The sequence below is a fragment of the Periophthalmus magnuspinnatus genome, chromosome 3 (assembly GCF_009829125.3).
Source record: "Periophthalmus magnuspinnatus isolate fPerMag1 chromosome 3, fPerMag1.2.pri, whole genome shotgun sequence".
Classification (NCBI taxonomy): Eukaryota; Metazoa; Chordata; class Actinopteri; order Gobiiformes; family Gobiidae; genus Periophthalmus; species Periophthalmus magnuspinnatus.
Genome location: NC_047128.1, coordinates 21980229 through 21997475, shown reverse-complemented (window position 1 = coordinate 21997475; position 17247 = coordinate 21980229). Strand labels below are relative to the sequence as shown.

The 17247-nt window shown below is 39.9% G+C and overlaps 1 protein-coding gene across 2 annotated transcripts in view; it reads right to left on the bottom strand.

The window, feature by feature from the left end:
- Positions 1-17247, bottom strand: part of znf536 (zinc finger protein 536) — a 294307-nt gene that overhangs the window by 135075 nt on the left and 141985 nt on the right. The window lies entirely within an intron of this gene.

Genomic DNA, 17247 nt, shown 5'->3' with positions numbered 1-17247 from the left:
CTTTTTGTTGGTGCTTTAATATTCACTAAAGCTCCACGTGCACCTCAGAAACACTATAATGTGCTTCTCTTAATACATTCCCTTCTCTATTCCCATTCTCTGCGAGCCTCCGCTTAATTATAAGTGGTATCTGTAACACAATGGAAATGTATTTCAGTCCGCATTTGAATGTGCTCGCTTCATTTTGGTCTTATCAATATTAGCATGCATCATAAATGCATAAGGGATTTATATGTTCTGCACTCTAATTGTAACCTTATAAATTATTAAACTATATGAAAGACAGTTTCAATATTAGGGATTGCCACTAATAATAAATTCATAAGGAAAGCTTCTTAAACCCAGTGTACATTTGGCCTGTTGAATTTCCGTGTCACAAAACTTTGCTCTGACATTTTATACAAGAAAGTGAGGAATCGAAAAGCCATTAGTTGGACTTTACTTTGTTATTTTGGCATGTATCGACACCAAACCCATCGACTAATCACAATGCAATAGCTCATTAAGTCCTAATGAACAAATTCATAGCATTAAACAAATCAATCATTATTCACAATGTGCTGAATTCCATCATATTTCTAGCGAATCATTACTGAGATGAAAGACGCCACCGAGGCAGCAGTCTGATATTGGACGGGACAATTTGGATATTTACCATATGTTACATGCACTGAGATTTGAATGCTAAATATTTAGTGATTACACAGGCAGGCAGGGACATCGCGCTCCAATCAAACGCCTCCAGTGTTTTTCAAAGTACAAACAGAGCTTCCTCTGTCATTTCAAAGATCAATTACCTCCGGCTAAAAAAATTTGGGTTTTGTACTTTGGTTGACGGAACAGACTAAGATATGAGTTTTTGCCTGGCTGGTGTTTTGCGTCTATTGCAGGTGGTCTTCGCGAGGCTTCTAATTAATCCAATAAAGAAAGCAGCCTTGTTTTGCTTCCCCCTTCACTCTGTGGCTCTTTTGACTTCACTGCATTATTACTTTCTGTAATGAGGCGAAAACACAGTGAACTGCACACGGAAGAATGGAAGACAGTGGCAACAATCCCTGCCAGACTCAATCCCGACTCCATCGCACGCCTAGAGCCTCTTGATCAAAACTCATAACTCTGCGCACTATCAACAAGAAATGAAGCTTCAAAAATGGATTGTGCTATTTTAAAAAGAAGTGGAAATAAAGAGATGTGGCCTAGTGGAGGAATCACTTGGAATAAGTTTACAGGGTAATGTTGGCAAATAGAGAAGTACTTTGGGATAGAAGGTATTAGTAGCTGTGCAAAGTTTTTACTCATGCTAGAATTGTTAAAGCCACAATATGTAACTTTTTAGCCCAAAATAAAACTTTTTTTTTTTTCCATGTAAATGCTGTTCCTTTGGCTACAATCCTGCACAGTACGACATCAAACATTTATATCTCCATGTATGATTTTAACTTTGTGTTTAAATGGAATCTTGCACATGACATGTCACCTTTACAAAATTACATCCTGTACCTTTAAATATGTTTTGATCATGTAAGGCAAAACTTCCTTGTTTGCATTATCTACTCCCAAATACCCAGATTTGCACTGAATGCTAATCCACCAGCTAGGTACTCATAAGGAACATCTCCGGTCAGAGGATGCTCCATTGGGGACACCCACTGCTCCTGACAGGTGGCTCATAAAACATTCTTTAAAAAAAATGTCCGTAAAAAAGTCCACAGGCAATCTCCAGTGTGTAAAAATAATAAGAACAAATAAATAAAATAAAACAAAATTCAATTAAATATATTGTCATCTGTTTGCTTAGCGTTTCAACTTAAACAACATTATACCAAAATCTTGTTCTGTCCTTTATTTTTACGTTAATTTCTAACCCCATATTTCTAGTTGTCACTTTCAAATAGAAATTCAGTTGTACTTGCACATCGCAAACACATAACACCACACACATGGATACACTTCCCTCAGATGTAACTGCTGATCTTACCTTGAAACTTACAAAGTGAATCTATCTTGTATATAACATTATGAAACAAATTAGTGTCCTAGATCGGCCTTGTTTTGACCAGTGGGCTCAGTGATTTGAATCAACAAATCATGCTGCACTTTAAACTATAAACCAGAAGCCGCTCATAAATGGTTGCTTTGTTTCGGACAAATGACGTTCAACTTTCTTGGAAAAAGACTATCATAAAACAAAGGCATGATTCATTTGAGAAAACAATGATTTTTTTTTTCTTTTTTTCCCTTGCCCTGCTTAGTACTATTGTCCAACAGAACCAATTGAAAGTTAAGCCCCTCCAATTACTTCAAAGGAAATCCAAAATTTGGGGTACTTTTTATGCAGTTTGGACCATTCTCAAAACTTCTGCTACTACTATAAGTACTACTTTATTGATGCCATTGGACCGCGAGATCCCGATGTTAAATGGCCTGCCTTCTCTTGGGTCAGTTGAAGCTGCTTAAAACAGCCCAACTTTCCCATTGGGATTTCACTCCGTGCTTTTTGTAAACTTAGATCTAAGCCAAAATCCCGTAGTGAAAAAAAAAAAATAGGGCATCTTCGCTTCCTTGGGGACTAGACCTGCCTTCGAAAACAAATCTCCATGGAAGACCTCTACTTAAAAAAACGGCTGTAAAATATGATCCAACATTCAGAGACAATGAATAACAGCAGATTAAGATAAATCCTTGGTCTTTCTACACGGCAAGAAATCAAAAGAATCGGATGAAAACACGGACTCAATACGCTTGTGTGCGCCTCCCCTCTTTTCTTTCTCCCCCCCCCTTTCGCACAATATGTCATTGAGGCCTGTTTAAGAGCGCTTGTCAACAGGTAGTTCAACTTTCGACTCATCCCCGCTGGTTGGTGGGAGCCCTCCTGACAGCGCCGAAAGAAAGACGCTGTAAGGGAGAAGAGAAAAATGCTTTGCTTCTTTTTATCTGTCTTTCGCCCTGACAGGCTTTGCAAGAGGGATGCCAGGGGACCCAGATCAATGCCGGACAAGCCGATTCCCACAGTTCATTGTTCCAGGGCCATCCAAATCATCTTCCCGAGACAGGCGGGGGCTCGGAGCTTCGCCTTTATGATAACCATCCCTGGTATTATTCCCACTATGATGAGGGTGACCTGCAGATGTGTAATACGTGTGGGTTAGATGTGTGTTTGTGTGTGTGTGTGTGTGTGAATGGGGGTACAATAGAAGGCAGAGTGGTGACCGAACCCCCCGTAGAAAGCGAATAAAGCCGCAGCAACAGACACAGGATTAATAGTGCCAAGCATTTGTTAAGCAGTCCGCCGCTATTTGGGCTGGAGAGATGACCGGAGCGGAGAGCGACCGGCTACAAATAAACAGAAAAAGAGTAAGAATGGAATGTGGTGTCGATAGGGGAAGGAGTAAAAGGGTCCACCTGAAATGACGAAGTAACTGGGGGAGTTTATAAATGTATTGGTAGAATTGTGTAGTAGTTTCTTCTCTGTGTTTTTTTTTTTTTTTTGCAAAATTTGGTAACTACGTGACCCAGCCCCGGATAAGCAGAAGAAAATGGATGGATGGATGGATGGTAACTACACTAATTACACTCGGCATGGCACAAGGGAGGTTATGTTATGTAAAATGGCAATATGACTGTGTAAGTTATATTGCTTTTTTTTTTTTTTTTTTGCCAACATAATGCCATATTGCGGGTGTAAAATAAATGCAAAATCCATAAAGTGAATATTCAACTTTTTTGTCCCTTGAAATTGAAATCAGCTACTACTCTATACAATATTTATATGTATATACTTTACTGAATAATTGTCCCACAGAGCACATTTCAATCCTCTAAAAAAACAAAAAACTTTTATCTGAAAATTCACTCCAATATGTAAAATGATATACGACCAATTTCTAAACTCAGTCCCTCTTTGTAGTCTTGAGCAATACACTTTACCAACTTTGTATGAACGTTGACATGTGTGAATGAGGCCATTGGCACATATTACCGGCCACAACTCCCTCAGTCAGTCCCAGGGCAGATTGGGAAACAAATACACGGTCACGGTCTACTTCTGCTCGTCATTTTACTTCCACCTGCCGCTCGCCTTCCCCAAAACACCTGTCTGCGCTCCTGTCAAACACACTGTAAAAGCAGAGTACAAAGGCACAGTGTGGAGAGGGTATGTGTTAGGGCCAGTGTCTCTCATCACGCATGGACAGTCCTCACTCAGGGACAATGACCACAGTGTATCTGCTACAGCTTACATCATCACCATCGCTCCTGGACCTGCATGTGAGCCCCGCTAACACGCAAATGTGAAAAGGACACAGCAAACTGACAATACAAATCTGTTCGGGTGGAGAAAAAACTGTTGAGTATGAATAAAGTTGTCAAAATATCTGAAAATATTTGGATAGGTGTATAAGGAAGTAATATGTCAGTGGTATGTATTACTATTCGAAGTGAATCTTGCAGAATGACTTGTTAATGTATTCATCTTTAATGCACAGGGTAACCGTCTTGATTGCTCCAGTTTTGGAAGGGCATCAGGTGTTAAAATAAGCCACCAATATGTCTTTCTTGAGCCAGTGGCAAAAAATGGCCTAAATCAGGGTTGTCCAAACTACGCCCCAGGGGCCAAATGCGGACCTCAGACCAAATTTTGTTGGCCCTCATGCCTCATCCTAAACTGAACCAATTGATTATGAAGTATTTTTTTTCTACAAATTGAAGCGATTCTACCTCTAACCTGAATAACATCACATTGCATTGTGATACAGACCTAAAAATAATCTTCCAAGTCTCATTAAAGGTACAATGTCTCTGTCAAACCTGTGTTAAATGCACCATTTGACTCCCTGTATCGACACTGGTCTCAGAAATTGGAACTAATTAATGTGTGAAACAATATATACTCATGAACTACAATATATACATACAACCAACAGAGTGACAGTAGCTCAGTTGGTGCGATTCCATGAATGCTGCCGTTGTGTCCATGGGCAAGACACTTAACCCATCTCACTCCCAGTGTCTGCGTACATTGGTGTATGAATCTGTGTGTGAATGGGTGAGTTTTTCCTTGTTATAAAGCGCCTTGAGTGCCTTGAAGGTGGAAAAACTCTATATAAACATGTGAGCATTTACCATTTTTACCAAAAAGTTAAACCAGGACGTAGCTGCAGTTAAATCAGTTCTAAACCAATTCAAAACCAGAGCTTGCCATTTCCACCCCACACGATTCGAACAGCTGGTCTAAATCCCAAATCACACACACTGTAAAGGACACACAATACTGAACTGAATGAATCTAAGACAATGCCGAGTTCAATCTGTTCAGGTGGTGCAGGAGGAGCAAACAGTTGAATGTCAATACGGCCTAAACAGCAGAATATCAGAAATAATTGCTGTTTTCTTCCGCTCACGCTGGGCCCGTTCTGCCGGAGTTTTGCATAATGACTACAGTGTTGTGACAGGTGCCGAAATCAGACTAAGGTGGAGGGAGTGGGGAAGACAAAGGTTCAATTTACTAAGAGGAGACTTTAATTGTTGCGCGGCAAATTAAGAGAAGAAGGATCTGCATTTGCACTGCGCGGCTGTTTACCGTGAGATGTGAGTGCGAGTGTCGGATTGTGCCTGGAAGCAAAGTGGTGGAGATGCAGAGAAAGAATGTGGGAACAGTAGTTAAATGTCTCTATGTTGAGGATTTTAAGCTTGATTTGAGACTTTTGGACTAGAGTAGATTAGGTTTGGACAAGTTTAGATATTTTCACAAGCTAGATTAAAATGCGAGTCTCTCTTTTTAAAATCTTTCTGACCTAATTGTTACTTATGTTTTATGTTAGTAAGTTAGTTAGTAAGTACTGCATGTGCTCTACGAATATATCCACAATGTATACTTTTTTGGTTTGTTTTGGGTTTTTTGGGGGGGGGGTCAAATGGGCAGTTAGGTATTTGTACTTTACTTGAGTACTTTTACTTCACTACATTCGAGAGCAGATATCTGTACTACTTTCCACTCAACTAAATTTTGAACTGAACTGAAAAGTAAAAGTACCTTTTTTCTTACTGTTTGACACCTGCTGAAAAGTCTGACGGGTTTATTTTTAATACGTTCATAAATTGAGCAAATACAAATATACAAATAAAAACAGCTACGAAAAATGATTGATTTAGTTGTTTCTGTTGAACAAAACTCTGCACAAATCTTTATAAAAATCATTACATTTGAAGCTTTATTAAAAGTCAAAATCCGTGCAAAATACTTTAACATTTTTAAATGGCTACTTTAATACTTTTACTTAAGTAAGTTTTTACGTGTTACTTTTACTTTTACTTAAGTAACAACATTGAGTACTACCATTGAAAATGGGCTATATAAATAAAGTGGATTTGAATGTGTCACTTGTCAATCTCATATGAACTTACTACAGACAAAGGAGGCAAAACGTGTCGAGATAGTTACATCTTTGGCTACATATTTTTTAAAGAAAGTTAAATTAATAAACAATAATATAAGAAATACAGTTTTGAATGCTGACAGAAAATACCATTTACTGAACCCATTGGCATATAATTTTACATTTCCAACTTAATACAACTTAAAATTTAATAAAACACTTGATACCATGTGAAATAATGTACTATACGTAAACCCATTATATCCTGTCCGTACTGTCTGTAGTACTCCAATCAAGATACACATTCTGAATACAAGTCATTATATCTGTCTATCCATTCATCTTTTGCACTTTAGATGGGTGGTGAAACATCTCATCATTTAATCCAACTTCAAAATAAAAAAATAAATAAAAAACATTTGCTACCATGTGAAATACTGTACTTTCCGTATTTTCCGGAGTATAAATCGCACTGGAGTATAAGTCTCACCAGCCAAAAAATGCATAATAATGAAGAAGAAAACATATATTTCACATATAAATCACATCTGAGTATAAGTCGGACCCCGGGCAAACTCTGATCAGGATAAACATTCTGAACACACGTCATTATGTCTGCCTATTGATTCCTCTTTTGCACTTTTCCTGGTGAAACGTCTCCAACTTAATCCAAATGATAAATAGAGAAAGAAAAATCTTGTTAACATGTGAAATAATGTACTATACTTAATCCATGACATCTTGTACAGTACTCAAATACTCAAGATACACATTCTGAGTACGAGTCATTATATGTGTATACCGAACCGTTCCTTCTAGCTTCTCACTCATGGTACAAAATGCTTCTTGCAAAGATGTATGGTGTTACCTACAACATACAAGCCTTCTTCACAGCTCCTCTGCTGCTGGGAGCTTGGGACTTTCTCCCGCTTTCTTCAACTCAAACAAAAGTCTATGGCTAATTAGCAGCACTCATTACAGCAAGCCAGTCAGGTAATTATTTTACATCACACTGCCGATAATTGAATGATTCTTCAATGTCTGACTGTCTGTTTGAAACTATCTCTTTCTCTTTCTCTGGGCCACTTCTCCTTATATACTCTCTCACTCCTCTCTTCGTCTCCCTTCCTCCTCTCTCTCTCTCCTCTCCATCCTCCCCCCTTGTCTTTCAGGCAGATAAGGAGCAGGCTAGATACAGGTAGCGCTAGTTGCCATATGCTCTTGAATGAAAAAGCGTTCCTGTCGAAGCAAATGGGATTTTTAAATATTGAAACGGCTGCATGTCTTTTTAATATGACCGTGTTAAATCTCTCTTTATTCTATCACTTTGATAAACTCCCCCTCTGTCGTACTGTCTCCGTCGCGTCTCAACTCACTAATCTGAGGAGTTTTTGAAGGGAACTTTAGCTCTTTGGAGAAGTAGTCAAGACTTATTATGCAACCAGGCTGTGCTCACTGCAAAAAAATAATGGTAAATGGGTTTAATTTGTGTAGCCGTTTTTCACCTCTTTTGGACACACACACAAAGCTTTACATCAAGGGTCTACTCGCTCATTCAAACACAAGTGTAGCGGGATATTGGAGGAAAGGGTAAGGTTAAGGTAGAAGTCATTTGTCCTCGTCATTTGACCCGTTGGAAAGATGGGTGAAGTGTCTTGCCCAGGGACACAACAACAGTATTGCCAGTAGATATAGTTGGGATAGAAATGCCCGTCTAATAGTGCAAGATGCTTAAATTCAGAATAGTTGCCTGTTTTTATTTTATTTTTGTCACATTTCAAGTTTATTTTCTGCTGATAAGGTAAAATTATATCTAGGGCAAAGGCCACAGTTCCTCTGAAAACATAAAAAAATAAAAATTCAAATACAAAAAAAATAAATAAATAAATAAAAATAAAAATACCAAAAATAAATAAATAAATAAAAATACAAAAAGGAATAAAATAAATACATCAATAAATAAAAACAACATTAAAAAAAACATTTAAAAAAACCCCCAAACATTTCAAAACTACTGTCATGGAAAAAAAAGGGGAAAAAAAAATCGAATGTAAAAAATCAAACTTACATTTTATCTCCACCTCCCATTCAGCAGTGAAATCGGCACGGTTGCATAAAAAGTTTCGTTTTTTTTTCTTTCTTTAAGTATTGCCTTTACTTCCTGTTTAAAAAGCTAATCTTATCAAAGGCATCAGGAAGCCCCAAACTTGTACTGGAATGCTAACAGTTCTTACAACATCACATACAACAGCTATTGTTCTTTTAAGCTTTTCACATGACTGGATGAAATCTCAGTATACACACTCATGTAAAAAAAAAGAAAAAAAAGAAAAAGAAAAGAAAGCTCCCACAATTCCATTCTTAAGTGTGTACAGTACGCTAATGTGCCAGTTCTTATGAAAGGAAACAACTAAAACGCATTATCTACTTTAAGGCCAGTCTGTATTTATTACAAGCTAATTATTGTAGCAGAGGAAGTGCTTGAGAGGGTGAGGCCCCTAGAGATTGGGTGGGGTGTGAGGGGCCCCGGGGAGAGCAGAAAGCATGTTTGTCTATCTATCGCCCGTCATCGGAACAACACCGCGGCACTGCTCTTAAACTTCACAGATGGGATGGGTGGGGGAAATAAAAGAAATTGGGTGAGGAGAGGACAGGCGGAGGGGTGCGTGCAAACGGGAGGGCGACTGAACTGGTGCCAAGAGCAGCAGTGATTAAAGCAAGAAGAAGTTGGTTGAGACCTCGTATATGTTTTGGTGCTCTTTAAAAGGGGTTTATATGAGCCGGGCATCAAAGAGGACATGTCGACAAGCTTGACTCACAACGGGAAGGTGTTGGGTTCGATTTGCTGCGTCGGTTTCCTGTGTTCTTTTAAAAGAAACACAAGAATCACAGTGTGGTTAAGTAGTCTAGGTCAGGAATGTGCTTTTTACTTCATACGGTATATTGTAAAAGCAGTTGTTTGTGAAAGAAAATTGAGACTGTACATTATAAAAAGTATTGTGGATGAGAACCATAAAAAAGCAACTGCTAGTCACAGACATTTTATCCAATCAGAGATGCTGTCGGGTCAGAACCATGTGGAAACAACTCCGTGTGGCTATTTATCTTATTCCGGAGGGCGCTGCCATCATCTTTAGGGTTGTATTATTTTGCATGGAGCTGCCATAATAAGTTCTACAGAGCCGTGTTAAAGCCTTCCAGAGAATCAATGCATTGTTGATTTGCTGGTGCATATGAACATTTAACATTTTACACAAATCAATCTACTTTATATCAGATTTTAGCAGCAAAGTTTTCTCAAATTCTCCATTGAAATGAATTGGATTCCCGCTTAACCGGAAGTGCGCTGGTTTAGTAGCATTTATGGCAAAAGTGGGCAGTATATAAGGTCAATACTAGAAGTGGGCGGGGCTAACAATTCATTCTAAAACATGATCTTCTTCCATCGGTCAAAATTGGTATACAGGTCTAATAAAGAGGTCCATTAGTGTGTGCCATAACAAATTATACAATCACTTGGCACACAAATGTATATAAATAAACTTTTGGGGATTTTTTTAGGTTTTGGATAATCTCTTGGAATTTTCATGACCTCAAAATAACTACACTTACTATGGTTGCATATTTTGTGTTCAATTGTCCAACGTCATTACTAGAAATTGGTGACAATCTTCCATACAACCTGCAACTGTAACTCCGTATTGTTACAGTGTCATGTCTTACGAGCTTACCTCATAAAATGCCACGAACCGTTTAAGCATCCTTGGAATTGGGCTATTGAATCAGACTAAAGCTGCTTTGGGCATAATGCGCAGTCATGGGTTTGCAATGGACGACTGCAAAGTTAAGATTCTTAGCTTAGTGTAAACTTAAAATCTGACTTTAAAGGGTCTATATTGCGCTGTTTTCGGATCTATGTTATAATGTTGTTTCCTTGTTTAAAAAAAAAAAACATAGCTGGTGTTGTGTTTTGTTTCATTCAAACATCTTTAACACAGACACAGAGTTCTTCTCTCAAACGGAAAAGACTCTGTTCCACCTGGTGATGTCATGGGGTAATACAGGAAGTTCTCAGCTGTGTTTTTACATTCTGTACACCTTCATGAGAATAATTAGCATGATTTCAGCTCTGGAATTGTACATCTCCACTGAACAAAAGGTAAAAGGTGACTGTTAACTTCATGACATTATAAGGGAAAAAAGCATTTTGCGCTTTGGAAATGTAGACAGACTAATAATAAAGGATTACTCAAACATGTGTGAAAGAAAACACAACTCTGGGTATGTTTTTTGATGAGGTAACAACATGGCTTAAAGTGCACAGGAATTTTGTGTAATATATGGCCTTTAAAATATGTATACTTAGTCCTTGTCTTCTGAATTTGACTCCTTCACTGCGTCCTGGGCGACCTGTCAGTAGGACTCGCCCATACTGTGTCCATATTTTGTGTTAATCAGAAAACTGGAGAACCAATATAGAGACCGTCCAATGAAAAAACATGCAATTTCCTCACAAGAAGACACCACTTGGCCTAGGAATCAAACTTGGGACCTTCTTAGAGTGGGGCAACAGTACTAACTACTCACATTATCACTATCCCTTCAGACTAGCATGAATTCTGTCATTACAATTTTGCATGGAGAGCTTAAATCTGTGCATTTCTCTCATTCTCCTCTGCCCCGCCTGACCTTCAGCATCATCTCGGAGTTATCTGGCACAACAAAAGCTGCGGCGGCTACACAACTCATTAAAAAAGACACACATTTCACTATATGAAGAGCGTGTGTGCGTGTATGTCTGTGTGTGTGTACGTGTGTGTGTGTGAGGTCGGCGAGTTCATTAAGGCACTGGATGTTTATAATGAAAAATGACCTCTATGTAGTACACAGGCTGAACTTTTCCCCGGAGACAAGTGTACAAGTGCGATGTGGTTAAAATACACAGTGGAGATAGCGTTTTACTCTGAGGCAAGGAATGCTATAGACATGCGCTGAAAATATAGGCCTGTACAAACTTATAAGATTAATTTGGGGTATATATTTGGATGGTTACTACTACTACTATTACTATTTGATGTGTTATTCATGGACTCCCTTCTATAGCTACAAATGCTCTGGGGCAAATTGATAGAAGTGTGGCTGCCAAATGCGCCAAAAGTCACTCACAAATCAACACAGTACATTCATATATAGACAAAGTGGGTGAAGTGAACTGCCAAAGGACACAACAACAACAGTATAAATTAGTGGGGAAACACTCTTGCCACAATAAAATATGCTTATATATATCATTTTATTTGTAGTTTTTGTCATATTAATCTTTGTTTTTGCTTTCTAGAACCTTGTCCTTATAAGCCATAGTCAGTGTAGCCGTTGATAACAATTACCAACCTTGCATATATTATAAAAATCAAGCCAACATAAATTGACATTTTCAAAAATTCAGATCCAAATATTAAACGAATATTTTGCATATATTGGCCCATCTACTGGTTGGCTGAAACCCATTGAAAAGTGCGGCTTAGCTCTACAGGATGACACAGCTGTTGCCATTAAAAACACGCGGGCTGCTAAAGGTTGCCTGGACTTTCATTGTTTATGACCAAAATATCTTGACATTTACAGTAGCATTATGAAAATGTCTAACACCGGCAGATGAGCCAAAACAAAGCCACCTCACCCCACTGCTGCTAATGTGGGAGTGCTGAGGGCAATGCATCCTCTCACCTTATTTAGTGAAATTTACCAAGTCTAGAAACAAAATGGCCAAGTATAACACGTGTATTGCCTAGTCTAGTTACTACTTGTCCTACTGGTTTATTCAGCTTCTAAGCGATTTCCTATTTGACGTACTTATATCTAAAAATGTGCCTGCAATTTTACCAAAAAACTGGCTTTTTTGTTGTTTTTTTGTTTTTAAAATCTCTCATTCATTCAGTTGCTGCAATTTAAAGTCACCACTTCACCAGACTTCAATGTAACGTGATATACCTTGAAAAAAGTACATTCTTACAAGCAACAAACACACGACTGACCCTGCATCTAAAATGACGCCTTTTGCACCTTTTATCAAGTATGGAACTCAGTAACAAGCTATTTTTTAGATATATGAACACTAATTTTAATCATGATTTACTTGATTTAATTCGATTTATTTAAGTTTTTAAAGTGTCAACATTTGCAATGCTAAACTGATATTGTGGCATCCACCGTACAGCCTCTCATTCAAACTACCCTCTGGCTCTGTATTTCTGAATGCCATGGCCACTTTCATTCTCAGACATGGGTGGGTATAACTTAACTGCTGTGCCCTCTGTCACCCCCCCCCCCCCCAAACCCCCCTCCCTTCCTTCCCCCGCATCCTCTACCCCCCCTTTTCCCCTCCCTCCCTCCCCTCCTCCTTCCCATCCCTCTCCATATTTTCTCCCCCTGCATCTGATTAAGTTAACAATGTGCTGTTATTTGCATGCTGATTTTCACAGGCCCCCACCCCTTTTCCCCTTCTCTCTCTCTTTTTCTCTCTCTCTCCTCTTCCCTCCCTTCCCTGCTGGTGTCTCTCGCCCGCTCCTCCGCTCCTCTGACAAACAAGAGAGGCAGGATCAGGAGTAATGTGATCGCGCAGCAGCCAGCCAACGCAATCTGCCTCAAAGACCAGGTGTGCGCAACCCACCTCCCAGCTTAATTCCTGCCCCCATCATCGCACTTGTTTCATTTTTATTTATTTATTTTGATTTTCTCTTCTTCCGTTCCTTCTCTCTTTCCCCACACCCCTCGTTTCCCCTCTCTCTCTTTGGCGTCTCTTTCCCCGACGCGTTTATAAGGTTGTATTATAATCAAATTTTGCGCGAGGGAGGCCTGTCTTTTTTTATTAATTACGGGCCGCGGCTGATGTGAATGCAATCCGAAAGCGTCTTCAAAATAGGCCGCTCGGTACAGTTTGCTATTCTTATCACATTTAAATGTCAACATGGTGCAAAGCCCTACAAATTAGCTCAGGCAGGCTTCAACCCTCTTTAACATTTAAAAGGCGTCAACCAGTATATAGGCCCAGGCGAGCGATTCAAATCAGTTTACACATATACAAAGATATCTACTCAATTGTCTATCAAATTTCGCATTTCAGACGTTTAGCTGCCAACTGGAGTTTTTTTTTTTTTTTCCAGAGGAGAGAGAGACAAGAAAATGGGCAGAACAAAAAGAGATATAAAACAACAGAAACAATGCATTTGCTATCATGAATAATCAATCTTGCTGTCTTATGGAGACTGAAAAGATTCCGACTTTTTTTTTCGCATAAATCCACTGTCCGAATAAATAAATCAGCACGCGCCGACGTTTTCTTGAGATGGTGCCGATCATTGGTAAATAACAACAACGATTTGAGACACATCTGTTGGTATGGCGTGCCAGCTAACCCCTATAGAGCAGGCAGCAGACAATGGCTGCAGCAGCACTCTTGTTCGACAACGCTGTGGCCGGGCATACCAAACAGAATTTAGCCATCATTACAATCTATTGATACAAATAAACAACAGCAACAAATAGGATTCACATACAACCCAGACATAAAGCATTTTGCATTAGCAACTGCCGCAAAAAAACAGCACACAACTGTATTATCCCATTTTCAATAGCAATGCCGGGATGGATGAGAATGAATTAAAAGCTCAATCCATCGGACGTGACAGACGAATATAATTGGAAAAGGGCAGTATTAGGAAAATTAAGAAGCATGCCGTGAATTTTAGAAGTCTTTGCAACAAGAGAGTGAACTTAATGGATGTATCATATTGTGTGAGCTTTGTGGTATTGCTGTTAGACGTTTTCAAAAGCAGGTTGCTTCTTCAAATGTTACTTTTGTGAGGAAAATCGTTTGGATTTATTTGCCCGGAATGCTCTATGATACGGTAATATGTGTTATTACTGTGAGCAGGGTTAACTCTCCACAGATTTGACCCATAAAGTGGACTGATTTCTTGTCTCCATGTCCACATTCCTTTATTCATCCATTCATTCATTGACTTACATGACAGTGGTGCAATCGGTTGAATTGATTGGGCCCATGTGCAATACACTTCAACCAATAACCAGGTCAGGAAGGGCATCTGACTTGAAAATGTAGCTGTGGTATGTCTCACTAAACAAGATGAAGCTAACAAATCAACCATTCTGTACATGCATGTCTTATTGGTTGGCATGCGAAGGAGCACCTCACGAAAACCCAACTAGAAGACATGCGAAAGCCTTTCTTTGACAATGACCCTTCCAGCCTTCTGCTAATTCAAATCTCCATCAACGCCATCCCAGCCTCCATGAACTTGTATATCTCCACCCTCCAGATCGGTTAGCATGGCGTACTCACTCCAACCCTACACTAAGGGGCATCGAAACGGGGCGCCTGTCAATCTGCTTCACGCCACCCCTACATAAGATCAACCCCATAGCCAAGGAGACCCTTCCACTCACATGCTCTATCTCACACACATCAGAACCGAGGCCTTAAGGGATATCTCGGCTCGTTCCACTCCTTGCTCCGCATCGTTACTCCATTGACCTCAACCGATGTCTAGGAGGGACTGAGTGGAGCAAACAAAGCCTGCAATAACAGATTTAGATAAGAGGATGATAAGAGAAGGCCCCTAAAGGGATATTCGGTATACTTAAGAAGCCTAAATGGTCATGCACAACACTAATACACTTCTCTATTGAGTTGGGTCCATTTAAGTTACGTCTTAGTTAGTCTATCGTTACACTATATAAGAGTTAATATATATTAGGTAGGCATAATTGGAGGACATGGCGAGACTTGCGTATCAACTTACAATTGCCCTATTACATCAGCATAAGTAACTGAATCCTAACTGGCTTAGAAGGGAGACTCAATCCCGCTTTGACTGGGCTCTCGTCTCCCTACCTCCAGGCCTGTCTCCGCGGACGGCTCCCCCCTTCGCTACCATTGCGAACTGGAAGCCCGGAATGCTCTATGGGTGTGCCTAATGTGGACTCGTGGAAATGTCAGCGCGTTATATATCCTTTTACGCACAGAGAGGCCCCTAAGGGTTTAATCGACTATGCTGTAAAGTGAGTTTGAGAGCCGCGAGAGAGTGCGATGAAGATGAATATGTTTCATTAGAGGGCAAACACAGCCTGATGCCTGGAATTGGCAGAAAGAGAGAGAGAGGAAGAAGAGGTAGAAAAGAGAGAGGGAGAGGTTTGGTGACGACGGAGAGGTACTTAAGTTCGGATGCGGTGAAAAGTACAAGTCTTTGTCTAATCACTTTGAGGGAAGTTCAGTTTGGGGTTCTTGTCTCCCTGTTGGCCTTGAACTTTCTGCAAACATTTAAACGGTTGCTTTCAATGTCCCTTTTTGGATAATTCTGACATTTTGGAGAGTACAAAAGTTGTGATAGTGATACAATGATCTTATTTAGGCAGTTTCAGAAAGCAGTGGGTTAGTTAAAGTCCCTTCAAGTAACTTCTGAGCCAAAAAAAAAAGCATGTTTTATTTTAAATTTTGGATGTTTTGAGTGCACTGATTCAGAGAAAAAAGGACCTCCACCTGCTTGTCTCCATGGAAATGCTGTTCCTCTGGTTATAATATTCCATAGTCTGGCATAAAATGTATTTATGTCCATGATGAATGTTCCTATTGCCACGGAATCATACAGGTGACAAGCCACCTCCAGAAAGTCGCAGATGTAGCAGTCACAGTCGTCTCATCAACCCAGCCACATATGGGGTAAGTTTAAATCTTGTTCGAGACAGTAGAAAACTTATAAATGGGTCTAATTAGAGAATATGGGAGTCAACTGTTGTCTCGAGCCTAGTTCACATTACACAAAAGTTGAAGAATTGTCAGGTCAACTTCAACTTCTGAATGTTCTCAGTTGCAACAGAAAGCACCTCAAATGTTGCCCCAACTATTCCAGAAAAGTCATTGATTTCAGTTTGTTAAGCTGTCTACGTTTGATAAATACCACTGTCCATCCACAGAGAAAAGTACAGCTCTAACCTACTTTGAGAAAACTTCCTATTTCGACACTTCGCCTGTTAAGTTTCCTGCGCCCGGCCTGCATCATCCCCGCGAACCAGACGAAGAGGCTTCCAGCGACTACATGGCGACTTCAAATACTTGTCAAACAAAGAACAGAGCAGTAGACAGGGGAGGAGGAGGAGGAGGAAGAGGAGACAGGGCCCCTCCACTATCCCGCGGCCCTCGTTTACCAATTATACTGAGTACCTGACAGGTGGGTTGTCACTGTGTCTGACTAGCCACCCAACAACCCCCCTCTACCTGTGCTCCCCCCTCTCCAACTACCCCATCACCATCGCTTTCCACGGAGCGCAGTAAGAGTTTTAGTAAGAACATGGCACGGAGGGGAGCAGAAACCTCGTAGCTCCAGGCGTGATCGTGAGACAAAAGGCGAACACGGATTAGAAGTTTAGCTTCCAGACTCGAGCTTTGATTTGGGGAACTGTTAAAGGAAAGTTAGGACAGGTGATGTGAAGACAAGGTGAGCTGGATGTTTGCAAAAAAAAAAAAGTTTCTCTGCGGTTGCTGTGCGTTTGCTGAAGTCTAAACACAATCATCCAAAAAGTGAATGAATGCAATAGTCTGTTTATTATATTTAGACCCAAAGACTTGCTTTTATATATGTCTACGTTGGGGAAATACTGCATTTACTTCACTACAAGTAAATTTAGGACATTTTTTCTGGATTTTGAGGTACTTAACAGAAAAGTCTAACAGGTAAAGGTGCACTATGTAGCTTTTTAGTGGAGGGTCCGTCACCTGCTTAGATGTCGGGGATGAGAAGATGATGCAATGAGTCCAACCTGCGGAGAGGCGAGCCAACTCACAATAACAATGCGT